The sequence below is a fragment of the Chelonoidis abingdonii genome, chromosome 4 (assembly GCF_003597395.2).
Source record: "Chelonoidis abingdonii isolate Lonesome George chromosome 4, CheloAbing_2.0, whole genome shotgun sequence".
Classification (NCBI taxonomy): Eukaryota; Metazoa; Chordata; order Testudines; family Testudinidae; genus Chelonoidis; species Chelonoidis abingdonii.
Window position 1 is genome coordinate 16621958 of NC_133772.1, and position 15830 is coordinate 16637787.

A 15830-nucleotide genomic window follows, 5' to 3' on the forward strand; every position below is an offset into this window, starting at 1 on the left:
CATAATTCCCTGCCACCGTCACACGAAGGAGCCGGACGGTAGCGCCGGAGAATTATTCAAGTGGACCATGGCATTCCACACCCGAGCAACCATCCACGTGGAGAGCATGGCCAGGCTGAGAGCTAAGGAACTGAATTTCAGAGGGAGTTGGGAGCCTAACCCTCTTTGGCCAACATTTTCAAAGGAGCCTAGTGCTCTGTGCATCCTAGCAAAGGAACATATTGCAGCTCCACTGCAACAGCGACACAGCCACATCCATCCAGGGATGCTCTAAACAGAGCATCTCACATCAGGAGGGGAGAACATGCCACCATCCCTTCTAGGCCTGCTAAAGCCATCGCAACAATGTTCCTCTTCACCGCAGCATGACAAGAACCCAGACCCAGATAACACCAACACTGCCTTTCACCCCTTTACAGCTCACCCCCTTCTGCCTTCATTTTTTAAATGTATTCTTGGCATTTGCTTTCATGGTTCCAAAGAAAATTCCCAGAGGCCCCCTGCCTCCTGTCCATCCCCTGCAAGCACTGAACTCAGCGGGAATCCGTTCACTTTCACACTGTCTCTCATGGGGAAGATGGGGAAAGAGGGGCAAGGGTCTTTTGTTAGCCCCAAGGCGTCACTTAAGCATCTGAGCATGTAACAAAGATGCAAAGGTGTTGGGGTTTTAAGGAGCAGTGATGCTAGCATTGTCCAGGCATGGATCTTGCAGATTCACACTTAAGACACAGCCCCTTCCCCCTTGCATCAGAGGAGCTAAAGAACACCTAGGGAGAAATCCTGGCCCCATACAAGTTAGCGTGGAGTTTTGCCACTGATTTCAACAAGGCCAGCTCTTCTGCTGCTGCATACCCACATAGCTCTGTCCACTTCAATGGAGTTGCAGCAAGTGCCCCAGCTGAGAACAGGACCCTTAATCCTTATCTGTCTCTGCTCCGGCTGGGCCCCCTCTTGCCAGTGGTAATTGGGAAAGTGCCCTCAGAGGTTGGGGTGACCAGGATGTTTCGTTTCATTTACTGCGCAACACTAAAGCAGCAGAGACTTTCAAGTGACAAGCAGCCGCTCCAAGCAGCCTGTCCTCCGGCTCATGGAGAAGCGTTTGCTTTGTGCTCCACTTGTGGCCACCAGACAAGAGGCTCTTTGTGTCTCTCTGGCTCCTGAAGCACCTGTTCCCTCTGCCACCCCATTTTCCCGGTGTGTCCTTATTTATCCCCATGTGCTGCAGCATGTTCTCCTGAGCCAAGAGCCTTGGCAGTCCCTGCCTACACCTGCCTCAGCCTGGCATGTGCCTGGGGACTGGCTCAGCGGAGTCCGAGGGCAGGCACAGTTGCCACACACACACGCGCACACACACATACACCGAGTTATATTTACACCAGTTGTTTATTTGGGGGAGGGCAGGGAACCAGGGTGGAGCAGGGAGGATGAGAGCAAGTGAAGGCATTTAACACCAGCCTGACAAATTCGCACTTGGCCGCTACAGCCATAATTCCACGCAGCTGCCAAGCCGCCTGCTGTTCTCTGCATGGTCCGGCCTGAGAGAGGGCTCAGAACACTGAGCTGGGACCCCCTGAATGGATTGGGGCCACAGCAGGAGAGCTGCACTCTGAAAGCTCCACGAGAGGGGTCAGCCCCATTTACTAGGTCATTGCTGCTTGGCATAGGGCATCACAGGCTTTCACGAGGCTTTGCACTGTAAATGAGGACCAGGGGAAGCTCACCCAGAGCTGGGTTATCAGGAGAGCTCAGCACACAGGGTGCAGTGCTCTAATGAAAATTTGGCTCCAGCCATGCGTGTTAAGCGCTTCTTCAACTGGCCCCAAGGGCCTAATCCAAAGCCTACTGGAGTCAATGGGTGTCTGCCCTTCCAGGGCTGGGAGATATGTAAAACCTAAGGCTCACAGCATTGAGACATTCCCTCCTGCTCCAAGCTCACACTGCACCTCCATTTCAGTTACACACTGAGAATCAGCAATAGGCTGAAGAATCAACTACCAGTGTCCAGGTTTCTTTCCCTTTTGTTTGAGACAGGCTGCTATAGCCGTAGAATGCTCTCTTGCCCTGGGGAGGGGAGAGCTCTATCCCAGCACTGCAGATCAAGAGCTGGGGAGAAAACTCCTGCCCTTCCCTCCCTCCTAGCTCAAGGATTTTCTAGGTAACAACAAAAAGACAGTTAGCACCAGTTGTCAAGGAGGCTGTAAACCTTTAATGGCCTCATGCTATTACACGCCATGTTGTCCCCACCAATCAATCACTCTAGGGTGCCACCTGCCCCAAAACACACACCTCTCTGGCCCCGGAGAAGCACCAGCATACTCTCATGGGACGACGGATGGACGGACACACACAGATACACACACACGCTGCTTTAAGTGTGACCAGCAGACATGGCTGAGCCCACAGCGCTCTTGTAATACTTCATAAAAGGCAAGACACTGCGTTCTTGCCTATTCTAGCCATAAGAATCATTTCAGTGTCTCCTCCAGAGCTTATATACAGGCAAGAAAGGGCATGGGCTTGTGGTTAAAGACATAGGACTGGCACTCAGGAGACCTGGATTCGAGTCTCGGTCCTGTAACAAGCTTCCAGCGCAGCCATGGCCAAGTTGCTTCCTTTCCATGTGCCTCAGTTTACCCCTGTAAAATCAGCGTGTTATTTACAGAGGGTCTGAGAGACTAAATTGTCCATGAAGCAGTTTGAGATCCGCACCCGAAAGGTTCTAGTTAAAAGATCCAAATTGTTATCCTCCATCAACAGCCCAGCCCAATAGCACTCTAACTACATCAGTAGAATTATAGGTGTATACTTCTGCTGGTAGATAGACAAGGCCTTAAGGCATACTCATGTACAAACCTCTCGCTCCAAGGGCTCTCTCTTTCCTGCCATCAGAGCAAGGTACAATAATGGGGCAGAGCTCCCTATTATTCTAACAAAAGAGACACTCTGGCATCCCATTGCAGCATGCCTGTAATAAATGCTCCACACCTGCAGAAATTGCCTGCAACCTATGGCCTTACCCACCATGGCAGTTTCCCAAAACCTTCCCAATGCTCCCTCCCGCCAAGGAATACAGCTTGCAGCTTTCAAATTCCTCCAGTCCTGCAGGAGATTTCATGCCCTGAAAGGTGAATTCCATTGAACAACACTGGGCTCCTGCATTGCCAACCACAAGCGTTCAAAAATCATGAGTGGGGCCATTCAAGAATCTTGAGCTTGACTTAAAAAAACAACATATCTTGGTTTCATTCATTTGCCCTCTTGTTTTTGAGACTCAAGGGATCATGTTTTCCAGCCTTTCTCCATAATGGCTAGAAAATGACTTATTTCATAAATTAAAGCAGAGATACTCACATAAATCACGACTCCAGGAGCTGGGGACTTAGAAATCATCAAGTATCACCAGACTGACAATAAAATCGTGTAAGTTGGCAACATAGCATAAGTCTCAAGGGGCCTGATTCTCAGTGACATTAAGGCCCCTTTATAGCACTGTGGGAGGGCAAACACCTCAAAAGGAGAGAACAAGGGGGGCTCCCATGATCATTTATCACCCCAAAGCTCTTTGTTTAGCTTCCCACACCTTGGCCTCTTGATTCTTCCATCTCCCCTCTTCCCATACCTAGATGTTTCTCTTCCTTCCTAGACCTGGCTCATCCCATGGCTCCCTGCTGATTCCACTCTGTTAAATAAATGGAATCTCTGCCCAACACTGATGGCTCTGTTGTTTCCTGGAGAGGGGGACTGGTCCTCTGGACACCAGAGTAACCTGTGACAGAGCAAACATCCTACCAGCTCCTATTTCGAGCAAATATGTGCCACTGTGCCAGAGCGTCTTTGGATGATCAGGGCCTGGCTGCCGTCAAGGTCATGCTTAATAAGTGCCCAAAGCCAAGGATGGATGGGGTTTTCTGGCTCAATTCTCCCCCGACTCCACCCCGCCAACCACAGGATGAGAGCAACACCCCCAGACTTCAGTGGGAGTGATTTTCATCCCATGGAATAGGAGGGGTGGAAGAACTGGGCCCGGGATGTTCCACTTCCAGGTCTGCCACACAGCTCCAGAACCAAGTCTGACTGGTTATTTATATCAGCGGTTCTCAACCTTTCCAGACGACTGTACCTCTTCCAGGAGTCTGATTTGTCTTGCCTACCCCTAGTTTCACCTCACTTAGAAACTACTTGCTTACAAAAATCAGATATAAAAATATAAAAGTGTCACAGCCACTAGTACCGGAAAACAGCTGCCTTTCTCATTTTTACCATGTAATTATAAAATAAATCAACTGGAATATATCTATTGTACTTACATTTCAGTGTATAGTACACAGAGCAGTATAAACAAGTCATTGTCTGTATGAAATATTAGTTTGTCCTGACTTCACTAGTGCTTTTTATGCAGCCTTTTGTAAAACTAGGGAAATGTCTAGATAAGGAGTTGATGTGCCCCTCCAGAAGATCTCTGTGTACTTCCCGGGATACGCATACCTCTGGTTGAGAACCACTGATTTATATTGTAGTCCACAGGCTGCTACCTCTCTCTGCATCCCAGCACCATCTGCAAACGGGGGTTCAAAAGCGTATATGTAGCCAAGATTAATGTACCAGCAGTGCTGAGAACATCACACAAAACTCCACAGAATTAGAGTAAATTATTCCAGGCCTCCCCAAGCCCAATCCAAATAGGTTATTAACCATTATTCTGTACTGCAGGAGCACCAAAAAGCCCTGATCAGGAATCATTGTGCTAGGAGCTGTACACACACAAAAAGCAAAAAGAGAACATCTGCCTTGAAGAGTGTAGGATCTGGTAAGAAGAGGCAGCACTCCAAAGGAGACTTTCCTGGCTATGTCTACGTCACGAGCTAGGCGTGTGAGTCCCCTACACGTGCACATTCTCAGGTCAGCGGAGTATAAATAGCAGTGTAGATGCGGTAGCACAGGACAGCATCAGCAGAGGCACAGCTGAGCCATGACGAGTACACACCCACAAGTTTCAGACAGGTTTGTACTTGGCCCTGCTCAGCCATGCCTTCTCTGCTTCTACCCCTGCTTCTGTGGCTATGCTGCTATTTATACTCAGGCTAGCTCAAGGAAAGCTAGCACAAGCGTGTGTACACGAGCAGGGTAATCGCATCCCAGGCTCACAGTGTAGACATAGCCTCTGTTTCACCAATTCCAACTGGGGTCAAAACATTAAACTCCCCCAAATCCCCAGCCAGGATCAGTCAGTTGGCCAATCCCCGGGCACTGTTTCCAAGCCAAGCATAGTTTCGTTGGTTTGGGCTTTTTTTGCTGTTTAACAGTAAGTTTGAAGTCTGCGAATTCATTCACCTCCCCGATATCTGGAACAAGCGGGGAGCAAACAAGAAGCAAAAGGGCTGATGTCTGCTCTTTTAGAAGCCTAGGCATAACCTCAGTGAGACAGGGCCTGCTACTACCTCTCTGTCTTTACAGCCCCTAGCACAAGGGGACTCATGCTCATTGGCCTCTAGGCACTGCTGCGACATAAATGTTAAATATTAATAGATGTGACCACTATGGTGCTAAGGCTGTTAATAAGGTGGTTTGAAAAGTCTTGTCTACACTAGATTTTGTGTCATGAAATTCCATCCCCACCAGAGGGGAAGGGATAGGGTAGACTGGCCCCTGGCATTTTAACCACCACATCCTCCAAACTAACTAGATCAGGGGTTCTCAAACTGGGAGTCATGAGGTTATTACCATAGGGGGGCCATGAGCTGTCAGCCTCCACCCCAAAACCCCGCTTCACCTCCAGCATTTATAATAGTATTAAATATATAAAAAGTGTTTTTCATTTATAAAGGGGGTCGCACTCAGAGGCTTGCTGTGTGAAAGGGGTCACCAGTACAAACATTTGATAACCACTGAACTAGATTGACGCTTGTTACTAGTCAGTTTCGATTTCTGTCTTTTGCATGTTAGCACAGGGCTGCAACCATTTGGGTAGCAAACCTCAGGGAAGGCAACAGGCATGTTTGGATTTCTGCCCTTCCCTGAGGTTTGCTACCCAAATGGTTGCAGCCCTGTGCTAACATGCAAAAGACAGAAATCGAAACTGACTAGTAACAAGCGTCAATCTAGTTCAGTGGTTATCAAATGTTTGTACTGGTGACCCCTTTCACACAGCAAGCCTCTGAGTGCGACAACAAAAGCGAGTGATTTTGTTAATTTCTTGAAACATTTCTATTAATACAAGCATTTAGAAAACCTTTTAAAAAACAAACAAACAAAAAACCCCACAGGACCTGAATCTCCTCTCACTTTCACCATTAGCCCAGTGGAATCACTCAGCATTTTCACCTGGGTAAGAGCAAGGTGAATCAGAGCCCCCAGAAACCACTTTCAGAATCTGCACTACCCACTATCCCTTTAACAAACTCGTGTAAAATTCAACTCAGCTGCTTTCTCCTTTTCCGACAAGTAAAGTATTATTAGGGATTTTTCCACCACCACTAAATCATCATGAAAGGCCAGGCCAGTAGATTTTGTGCCTGGACTAGTAAATTTTCACATCAAATTTTCAAGGCTGCTTTAATTATAAGCCATTTTACCTCGCTCATTTCTATAAGAGACCCTGTGGGGTGTGGCAAGGGGGCGGTGCCCTGGACTCCAAAGGCACTAGACCAGGCCTGCACCATTCATAAAGCGGTGAGCGCCATATTATTCCAAAGAAAACAGCGGAGGGCTGAACTCCCCCCAAGGCCACCCACACCCCTTGAAACACAACATCCTCCCCAGTGCCACCCGCCCCGTGGAAACACCCCCCAGAGCACCGCCCAGGCCCCCCTGAAACAACTCCCCCCCCGATCACCGCCCACCCGCGGAAACAAACACTCCTTCCCTATCGCCGCCCCGCTGAAACAGCGGTATTGAACCTTGGTAATATGTTATAGTGAGCCCCTAAGGTAGTATAATTAAGGTAAAAGAAAACTGTCTTTTTGCTAGAGGTAGAATAAGATCTTCCCCCCCACTTTGTAATCAATTGCCCTGTTGAATGAATGAGGTGTGAATGAGGAAGAGGTGGAAGGCAGGCACCTCCAGAAATCTGCAACCCTTAGAGAGGGGATGGGAGCCAGACCAGATCAGTAGAACAGGTCAGCCACTGACTCACCACTTGCCTCCTCAGCTCCCCTCCCCCGCTGCTGGCTCACCTGCCCCCCACCACCACTGCCCGCCTGCTCGCCTCCTCAGCCTCCTCACCCCCCCTGCTCGCCTACTCACCCCCTGCCACTGCCCACCTGCTCACCTCCTCAGCCCCCCAGCTCGCCTACTCACCTCCCGCCACTGCCCACCTGCTTGCCTCCTCAGCCCCCCTCCGCCGCCAGCTCACCTGCCCCACCGCCACTGCCTGCCCGCCTACTCACCCCCTGCCACTGCCCGTCCGCTCGCTTCCTCAGCCCCCTTCCCTCACCTGCTGCTTGCCTACTTACCCCCTGTCGGCCACACAGTGAGCCCACCTTCTCACCCCTCGTGGGCCGCACAGTGAGCCCATGCAGGCCGCATGTGGCCCCCAGGTCACATGCTGTGCAGGCCTGCACTAGACTGCATCATTTGTAATGGCCATTTGCCTAAAGCCAGCATAGATGGTAATGGCGCATTAAATTACGGAAAGGCAGAATTTCAGATACGTCTCCCAATGTGCATTCTTCAGCTACATGGCTGCCAATCGTGGCAGGAACTGAACAGGGGCAAAAAAGAATGCAGTTACCCCACATTCAAATGATGAACAGAAGTAGCTTCCACTTGAAAAAAATGTTTACTTAAGACCACTGCAAAAGCATTGGGCAAAGTCTGGGGTATTAGTTTCAACATTTGGAGGGCTTCAGGCTCTGACTGAGCACAGTTTAAGCACATGCTTTACTCTAAGCACATGTTTAAGACCCCTTGACTTCAACAGTCCCAAGATTAAACAACATTACCTGCATTTTATTTTATTTTATTTTTTTTAAACTGATCCACCCAAATGGCTGGGACAGTTTTGTCATGAGCCAGAGCAAAATGCAGCAGCCGCATTCTGCCTGGGAAATCCAGTCCCATTTGTATCCCATCTTTATCACTGAGCTGGTGGAACTCATTCAGATCAAAGGCCATTGTGTAGGACTGGACCCATTCCAGGATCGGACATATGGCCTTCGAGCAGGTGGATTAAGTGCGGAGTGGGAGGGACGGCTTCCAAATAACAGAAAATTTTCCAAAAGTGGCTGCCTCTGGCTCTGCCAACTTCCCTCCTTTTTAAAATGACAGCAGCACTCCAAAAACAAGAGATTCCCATCCAAGCCTGAGGAGAATCCAATGATTAGAAGCTCATTAGAGTGCGAGGCAAAATTTGGTCTGAAATACTTGTAGCCAGCTCTCAATGAAGTCAGAGGCAGCTTTACAGTATGCAGCAGAGAGCCTCTTTAGCTTGCAGGGGATATTTCCCAAAGGGAATGGACAAGGGCAAATGGGGCTATAACTTATTGCATTGTGACAATTTATTGCATGATTGGGGTGGTAATAATTTATGTCTCTCCTGTACGTTCTGCACTGCACTCAGCATATTGTCCGCACTTGACAAAAGAATAATGCCAGCTTTATATACATTCATTTCTATCGTGGTGGATGAAGCAATGGGTTAGCAATCGTATCACTCATGTCTGAATGGTTTTTTAAAATACATTTTTTGTAGAAAATGCAGCAGCAAATACACCTCCCCCGCCAAAACAATGTATTTGATCATTTGTGAATGCAGAGGTGGAAGACGCAAACCTAGACCAGAGCTCTAAAAGCAATGCGTGTGTGCTCCCAGCAGCACCCTTTTGTTAAATGTCGTCTCCAGCGTAATAGAAGCTACTTCAATATCCACTGTTACCAATACACACAAACCCCAAAACAACAGTTAGTGTTTACAACTAAAGCCAACAGGAAGATGCTCTCACGGCAGTCTGACCAAGCAGGTCTCAATCTGCTTTGCACTGGCAAGTGCAAGATACCGGAGTCAGCGGTCTATGTTCCGCGTTGCAGATCGCTGGCCCTCCAGCCCTTCGGTTCTACAGACTGGGCTCCCCTCTCAATACACCAGTCTACACTGTGCATGTGATCTAGCAGGAAGGGCTCCACACTCCCCATCTAAGACCAGCTCATTTGGGGCTCATGCTGCCACACTAATGGGCCTCAACCACAGTACGGAGATGTAGGACTGAGACGAGCCCAATCACCATGGCATACCGGGCCTTTGGCCAATGTTGTGTACCAGCTCCAAGGAGCCAATTGCAATGACGACACCCCTGCAGGGAACTAAACTGAGACCCACAATCTCAGTTCACAACCATCAGAAGGTCAGCAGGTTGGACTTGAACCTGTGACCTTGAGGTAAAAATCCCTGTGGCTCATTTCCAATTCCCTGAGTCACCCCTTTCCCCACAAGCTGTTTTTAATATTAGTGACTGTCGCTCGGCCTAACAAGTCTTGATTCCAGGAAGCACACAGAGTGTGAAAACGGCAAGTTCAGACAGGCGCTCTGGGGGCCTCTTGAACAAATAGCAAATGTAAAAATAAACCCATTGAAAGAATAGATTTACTGTGCTTACGTCGCCACGCACTTTGCACTCACAGCAGTGCCCTTTCCAGTACCCCAGAAACCAAATTAAACTTCTCAAGTGAGGAACAATTGTAAAAGCCAGCTCCAGTTTAACTAGCTACCTAATGCCAGACTGGCCAGAGCTGCACATGTAAATCCTTTTATAATGGGCAGTCAGTTAGCGTGATTTAAAGTCAAGCTATTTTTTGCCCCCACTGGTTGGAACAAACTTTGCTTGTCAAGAATGCTTTCTGTAGGGGGTTGTTTGGGTGCTTTGGTTTGGCAAGCATAGAAGGAGAAAGCATCGCAGACAGAGATACTTGGCTTGATAAAGCTAAGAGACTGTGCTAGGACATTTGTTTCAGAGAGGCAGATTTTAAAACTGCCAGGACAAACTCAGTAAAACAGCCCCAAAATCCATCTCCTCTTCAGGAAATTGCTTTGCCAGGGAGGAAATTTCATGGTCCTCTCAACTCTACTGCCACCCATCTACAAGGAGTATCCAGTTAACATGGAGAAGGACAGAACAGATTCCCAAGGTAGATCTGGAGTGGGCAGTTCTTTTATGACAGAAAGGGATTCTGGATTCGCAACCCACAGCAGGTTTACTGTCAATACAGAGATTAAACAAACCTACACCGAAAACAGAGGGTCAGTAAAAAAAAAAAAAAAAAAAAAAAAAAATCTTTGTAAGGGGCAAGATCACTTAGAAACATCTCTCTCCTGCTTTCCCTTACATTTTCCAGACTTCACCTGTATTTTTAAAGTGGAATATGGGTTCACAAGCTTTGATGTTTAAAAAAAAAGTTGACAGTCAAAAGGATGGAGGGTGTAACCATTAAAATGAACTAAAAGGAATTTGTATGAATCACAAACACAAGCAGCTGGGCACAATACACAGTTAACTGGATGAAATTCTCAGGCCTGTGTTATACGGAGGCCAGACTAGATGATATAATTGGCCTTAAAATCTATAATCTCAATCACGTTTTCCATCCTTAAACTATCATATAAGATGTAGCTGAGACTTAAACAATAAGTGACTATTGTCACCAAGTTTTTCCTGGGTGGCATCCCTGATTAGCATAAAATATTGGAAGCTATTAGCCTGAGGTGGAAATAAGCCAGCTTTCTAATTGTTTGCACATTTCACATGAAAACCTGTCACTCACCTCTCCCTTAGCCATACATCTCTTCATTTCTCTCTCCTACCGCTATTATTTTAACTTTTTTAGTGAATTATTTAACTCTAAAGCACCCTGAGGGTGCTGGATGGTGAAATACACTATCCAAGGTGACATTTGATATACTTAACCACCAAAACTGATGGCCGTAACTGTCTTTTTTAATTTGTTACCTAACCACTCCAAATTCCAAAAAGTGCGTGAAATTCACCCCAGTGCACTATTGCAATTTGCCACTGACACCATTCTTGTATTATTTGTCTAGCACCAATAGTTGTGCTAAGTATGCGATATAGAGATGGGAATAATGACAAAGGCGGCGGGTGTGCATGAGGGGAATCCTGGTCCCTTTGATTTCAGTAGGGTCAGGATTTCATCTGCAGTCCCTGCCCAGTACACAGAGTTTTCTGGTTTGGAATGAATTTGGGCTTCTAAAGTACCAAACCTCACTTTCAAGCTGGTCATAAATGCTGGCTTGATGACAATTCCCACGAAAGGAAGATCACAATATTCAACTTGCTGGGTTTGGTTTTGTTTAGGTACCAGCAAAAGTGAATTCACTCAGCATTTATTGTACTAAAGATCCTCTTTGTTGGGAGCCCTATTATTGTAAGTTTGTTCTTTTAAAAAAAACTATTTACAAAGCCAAACATCTGAGCGCATCACACAGCCATCAAGTTTTGTTGCATGGATTCCATAACACTCTTCCTTGCCTCTAAACACACAATATAAATATTTCCTTTGTGGAATCATTTCAGTTGATGTGATTGCTGGGGGGAAAAAATCATGAAAAAGCCAGCAACAAACAGTTAAAGGACCAGGCGGCATATTTACAAGTTGTGTATGGCTCTCTCTCTCCACTACACTTTCTATAGGAGCAATGACTGGGATTGTGGTACATGCAGTCCCCAAAGATGCAGCTTGCTAGTAAATAAAAGCTGCATAAATGTACCACCATCGCATTTCTTTTTGGAAAGGTGGAGGGAAGAAATAAGCAGTGTTTAGAATTTTAAAATAATTGCAAAAAAATAACTCACTCCATCCAAGTGGAGATTCCAGCTACCAGCTCATCTTGCACCTTACCATTTTAGCCAGTATGTGTCTGCCTGTTTATTTTACAACATGCATGGTGACCTCTGCTGGTGCCTATGTCTACAGAGAGTGTCACCCAATCTATTGCCCGTTTTACTATGAAATCATTGTACTGTGGAGCCCCACAGACTGGCTGGCGAGACGGTGCCCCAGCTCAGTGGGAAATGTCATAAATAAGCAATGGAGGCAGAGGGGGAGACTAGCAAGCGGAAAAAGTATCTGCTGTTTTTCCCAAATGGAGAGCCCCACACAAAGCCTTCCTCTGGGCTCCCACCACATCCCACAGAATGTTTTACACCTGACCTGTGCCATTAAGTCAGTAACCTACTAAATCCAGTGACGCCTGGCAATAATCAAGGCCGTTATAACGTCTAGTTATGGAACAGGAAAGGCCAGGCCAGGCTAAACAGAAAAATGTGAGAAGCAACAGAAAACCTGACAGTCTGGTTTTATGAAGGGGGGGCGGGGAGCAGGAGAGGGAGATTACAGGGATTAACACCTTCCTTGCCAGGACTATTACCAGTGCTCTGATGTCTTAAAGATCTACTTGTGTCTTAAAGATCCCAGCACACTGGGGGACACTAGGGAAATAGGACTTTGCAACCAGTGAATGGACTTTCCGGAAGGAGAAACTTCTTTTTTTAAGCTGTTTTAGGTTTAATTCAAAACAAGTGGATCTCCCCCTCCCCCTGTAAAGCCAGGGGAGACTTGGCAGGTTTGGGAACAGGCCGGGAGGAATCAAGTTAAGATTTGCACAAGGAAATAAAAGCCCTGCAAGGAAAGGGGCAGGGGTCAGAACTGCAAAATCCCCCCTTGTGCCCCGGGGCATGGGAGCTCCAGAGCTCAGCGGGGGGATCCCAGCGCTGCCGGGGGCCATGGAGGGGCAGGGCTGCCGAGAGGATTCAGGGGGCCTGGGGCAAAGCAATTTCGGGGGCCCCTTCCATAAAAATAAGTTGTAATACTATAGAATACTATATTCTTGTGGGGGCCCCTGTGGGGCCTGGGGCAAATTGCCCCACTAGCCCCCGTCTCTGGGCAGCCCTGTTGGGGGGAGTGAGAGAAGGTAAAAGAGGTTGCAGGGGGAGAAGGGGCAGTGCACGGGGCTGGGGGGTGAGAGAGAAGGTAAAAGGGGGGGAGAAGTGGGTGAAGGGGGGATTTAAAGGGAGCAGGGGTCAGAAGCGGGGCTGGGGGGGAGACGTGGAGTAAAGGGGGCAGTGCATGGGGCCAGAGGGGCCGGGGGGGCTTTATAAGGGAAGAGGGGGTAGAGCGGGGCTGGGGGAGAAGTTGGGTGAAGGGGCAGTCCATGGGCGGCCAGGGGGATTTAAAGGAGCAGGGGTCAGAAGCGGGCTGGGAGCAGACATGGGGTGAGGGGCAGTCCTGGGCGGGGGGGATTTAAAGGGAGCAGGGTCAGAAGCGAGGTGAGGGCAGCGCACGGGCCGGGGGGATTTAAAGGGAGCAGGGGTGAGAAGCGGGCCGGGGGCAGAAGCAGGTGAAGGGGGCGCGCACGGGGCGGGGGGTTAGAGGCAGCAGGGGGAGAAGCGGGGCGGGCTCCAAGGTCCGCTGGGGAGCGGGCTGCACTTACTATTCTGCCGGGCTGCGTCCTCGGGCAGCCCCGCCCCGGCTGTGCGCTGCGCTCCGCGGCGCCTCTCTCGGCTGCCCGCCGTGCGGGCCGGCGGCGGCTGGGGCAGGGCTCCCTCCCCGGGCCGGGCGGACCGGGATGCTGCGGCCGGTGCAGATCGCGGCGGCTGCTGCGGGCTCCGTGCAGCGCCAGCCCCCTCCCCTCCGAGGGGAGTTGCCCCAGCGCGGAGGAGGGAGGCTGCCGAGGGATCCCCCCTCCCACGCACCGGGGCTGGGCTAGCTCCCCCGTGGGCCAGAGGCTAGCTCAGGGGCAGGGCTTGCAATGGGAGCAGTCCCAGGCCAGGCTGCTCCCTGCCCCGGCCAGAGGCTGCTTCACTCGCTCCAGACGCCCGGCTGCTAGCACCTCCCCAGTGCAGCCAGCCGGCTTCCTCCTAGTCCTAGTCCCCGGCCCCCCTCCAGCCACTTCGCCCAGCGCCCCTCCCTGCCCTCACTCGTCTGCCACAAGGGGACCCAGGTGCGGGGGTCCCACGTACTTTAGCCAGCTGGGTCTGGGTAGCGTCCAGTCCCTGCTGCTAGCTCTGGGTCACTCGGGCACGCTCCCTGGCTCAGGCCTCTTGGCGGGTGTCCTCCCTTGGGACGTGGGGTGCTGTCTCCCCAGATCCCACAATCAGCACTTGCGCCCTTTCCCCCAGTCTCCCGCTCACTTACACACCTAGGCTGTGATCATGCTGGGCTTCTAGTTTAACCCCTGAAGGGGCAATGTGTCCGAAAGGCAAGGAACATAACACAGGCTTAGCCAAGGAATCTCTTAGCCACTTTCCCTTTACTTTTAAAGCTCTCCAGAGTTACAGGTCTTGGAAAACGATGAAGTCCTGACACATCCCCTCCCCTAGTCTGAGCTCACCCTATCTGTAGGTTGTCAGCCTTTCAGACTGGGCAGAGTCCTTCCTGGCTTCTCTCTCCTACATCTCCTGCTTACATGTGGCAATGGCCGGCGCCTGCACAGAGCAAAACCCAGCTCTTAATCAGGGACTCTGACTGTGAGACATGGGCTTCACCAGGCTTGCCCAGATCACCATCTTGATGGCTTCTCCATGATCGTGAACCCTCTCCCAGGTTGGGCAGCTGTCTGGGATGCAGTGCAATAAGCTGCTCTGTTTAGACTTGGGCAGCCCCATAGTACCACACCAGAGTTCATCAGTTGATAGGTACATCCCACTCCGTCGCAATGACCTCAGGAACTGCAAGGACCATCTCAAAGCACTCCAGGGTCACACTAGGATGGAGTAAAGCTTCAGGAGCTGGCCTGGGTCAGATGTTTCATACGTAGCTGCTGCTCCCGTGCAGACAGCTGGGGATCCCTGCCTACTCCTCCCATCTTGACTTCATGGTAGAATCAGATGGAGAAGAGCCTTTAAGAGGCCCTCCATCCTGCACACCAGCTTGAGCCTGTGAATCACAGACCAGCCAGGGAACCAGCACACCTAGGTTCATAGATCCTTAGCTTTTAAAGCCAGAAGAGACTGGTATGAAATATGATCATCTCATCTGACTGCACAACACAGGCCAGAAAATCTTAACCAATAATTTCTGCATCACGCCCTGGGTGCTATTCCCCAGTCTGCCACAGGCTTGCTGGAAAGGCTCTCAGGCCCCATGATAGTTGGCATGGTGTAAAAACTTCTCAAAACACAGCGGTATGACCTCAAAAAAGTCCTGGCCCTCACCATCTCCGTGCCTCAGTTTCCCCATCTGTAAAATGGGAATGATGTTACCCAGCAATGTTACTCATTCTGAGATGGCTGAAAGGAACTAGGTGTTATTTTATTGCTTGGGCACCCAAAAGCTACTATTAGAATTTGGGACAATCAGGGATTGAAAATTTAGGACTTAGCCAAGTCTTGCCCTGTTGATGCACTGGGGAAGGCCACTGAGGGAATCTCCATTCACATTGCTGCTGGGGGGGCTGCTGTTCAGGCCAGGCTCCCTCACACAGGTATCGACAGCCCCATGTCCTAACGCCCAATTTTTAAATTTCTTGTTGTGACAACAAATATGTCATCCTGCTGACTTGCAAAAGCAGGGATCACATCTGCCTTCCCTTCGCACCAGCATCACGGAGGACGTTTTCATTCCCAGAGATGGGTTGAAAAACTATTTTGAATCTGGAGCACTTTTCCCAGGAGATTATAATTCCAGTAGCCGGGGAGTCCCAAAAGCAGAGCTCAACTTCCTTGGAACATGCCTGATCTAGTTAAAGTTATAGAAACAGCCCATCTTTCTGAGTCTGTCCTGTTAGGTCCCCGATGACTAATTAGTTTCTTTGTCCAGTCTATTAGCAACCAGAGTAAAACTCCGAATTGCCTTGCTGCTAACAGGCAGTGTATATTTAGAGC

At 49.4% G+C, this 15830-nt stretch overlaps 1 protein-coding gene across 2 annotated transcripts in view; it reads right to left on the reverse strand.

The window, feature by feature from the left end:
• The window catches only part of SOX13 (SRY-box transcription factor 13), an 89443-nt gene that overhangs the window by 47166 nt on the left and 26447 nt on the right, over nt 1-15830 (reverse strand). The window contains exon 1 of one of the 2 annotated variants that reach the window (XM_032785808.2): nt 13439-13476. The exons of the other annotated variant lie outside the window; for it this stretch is intronic. The gene's annotated coding sequence lies outside the window, so the exon portion shown is untranslated. Of the gene's footprint in view, nt 1-13438; nt 13477-15830 lie in introns of those variants that run through there. 2 annotated transcript variants of the gene reach the window in all.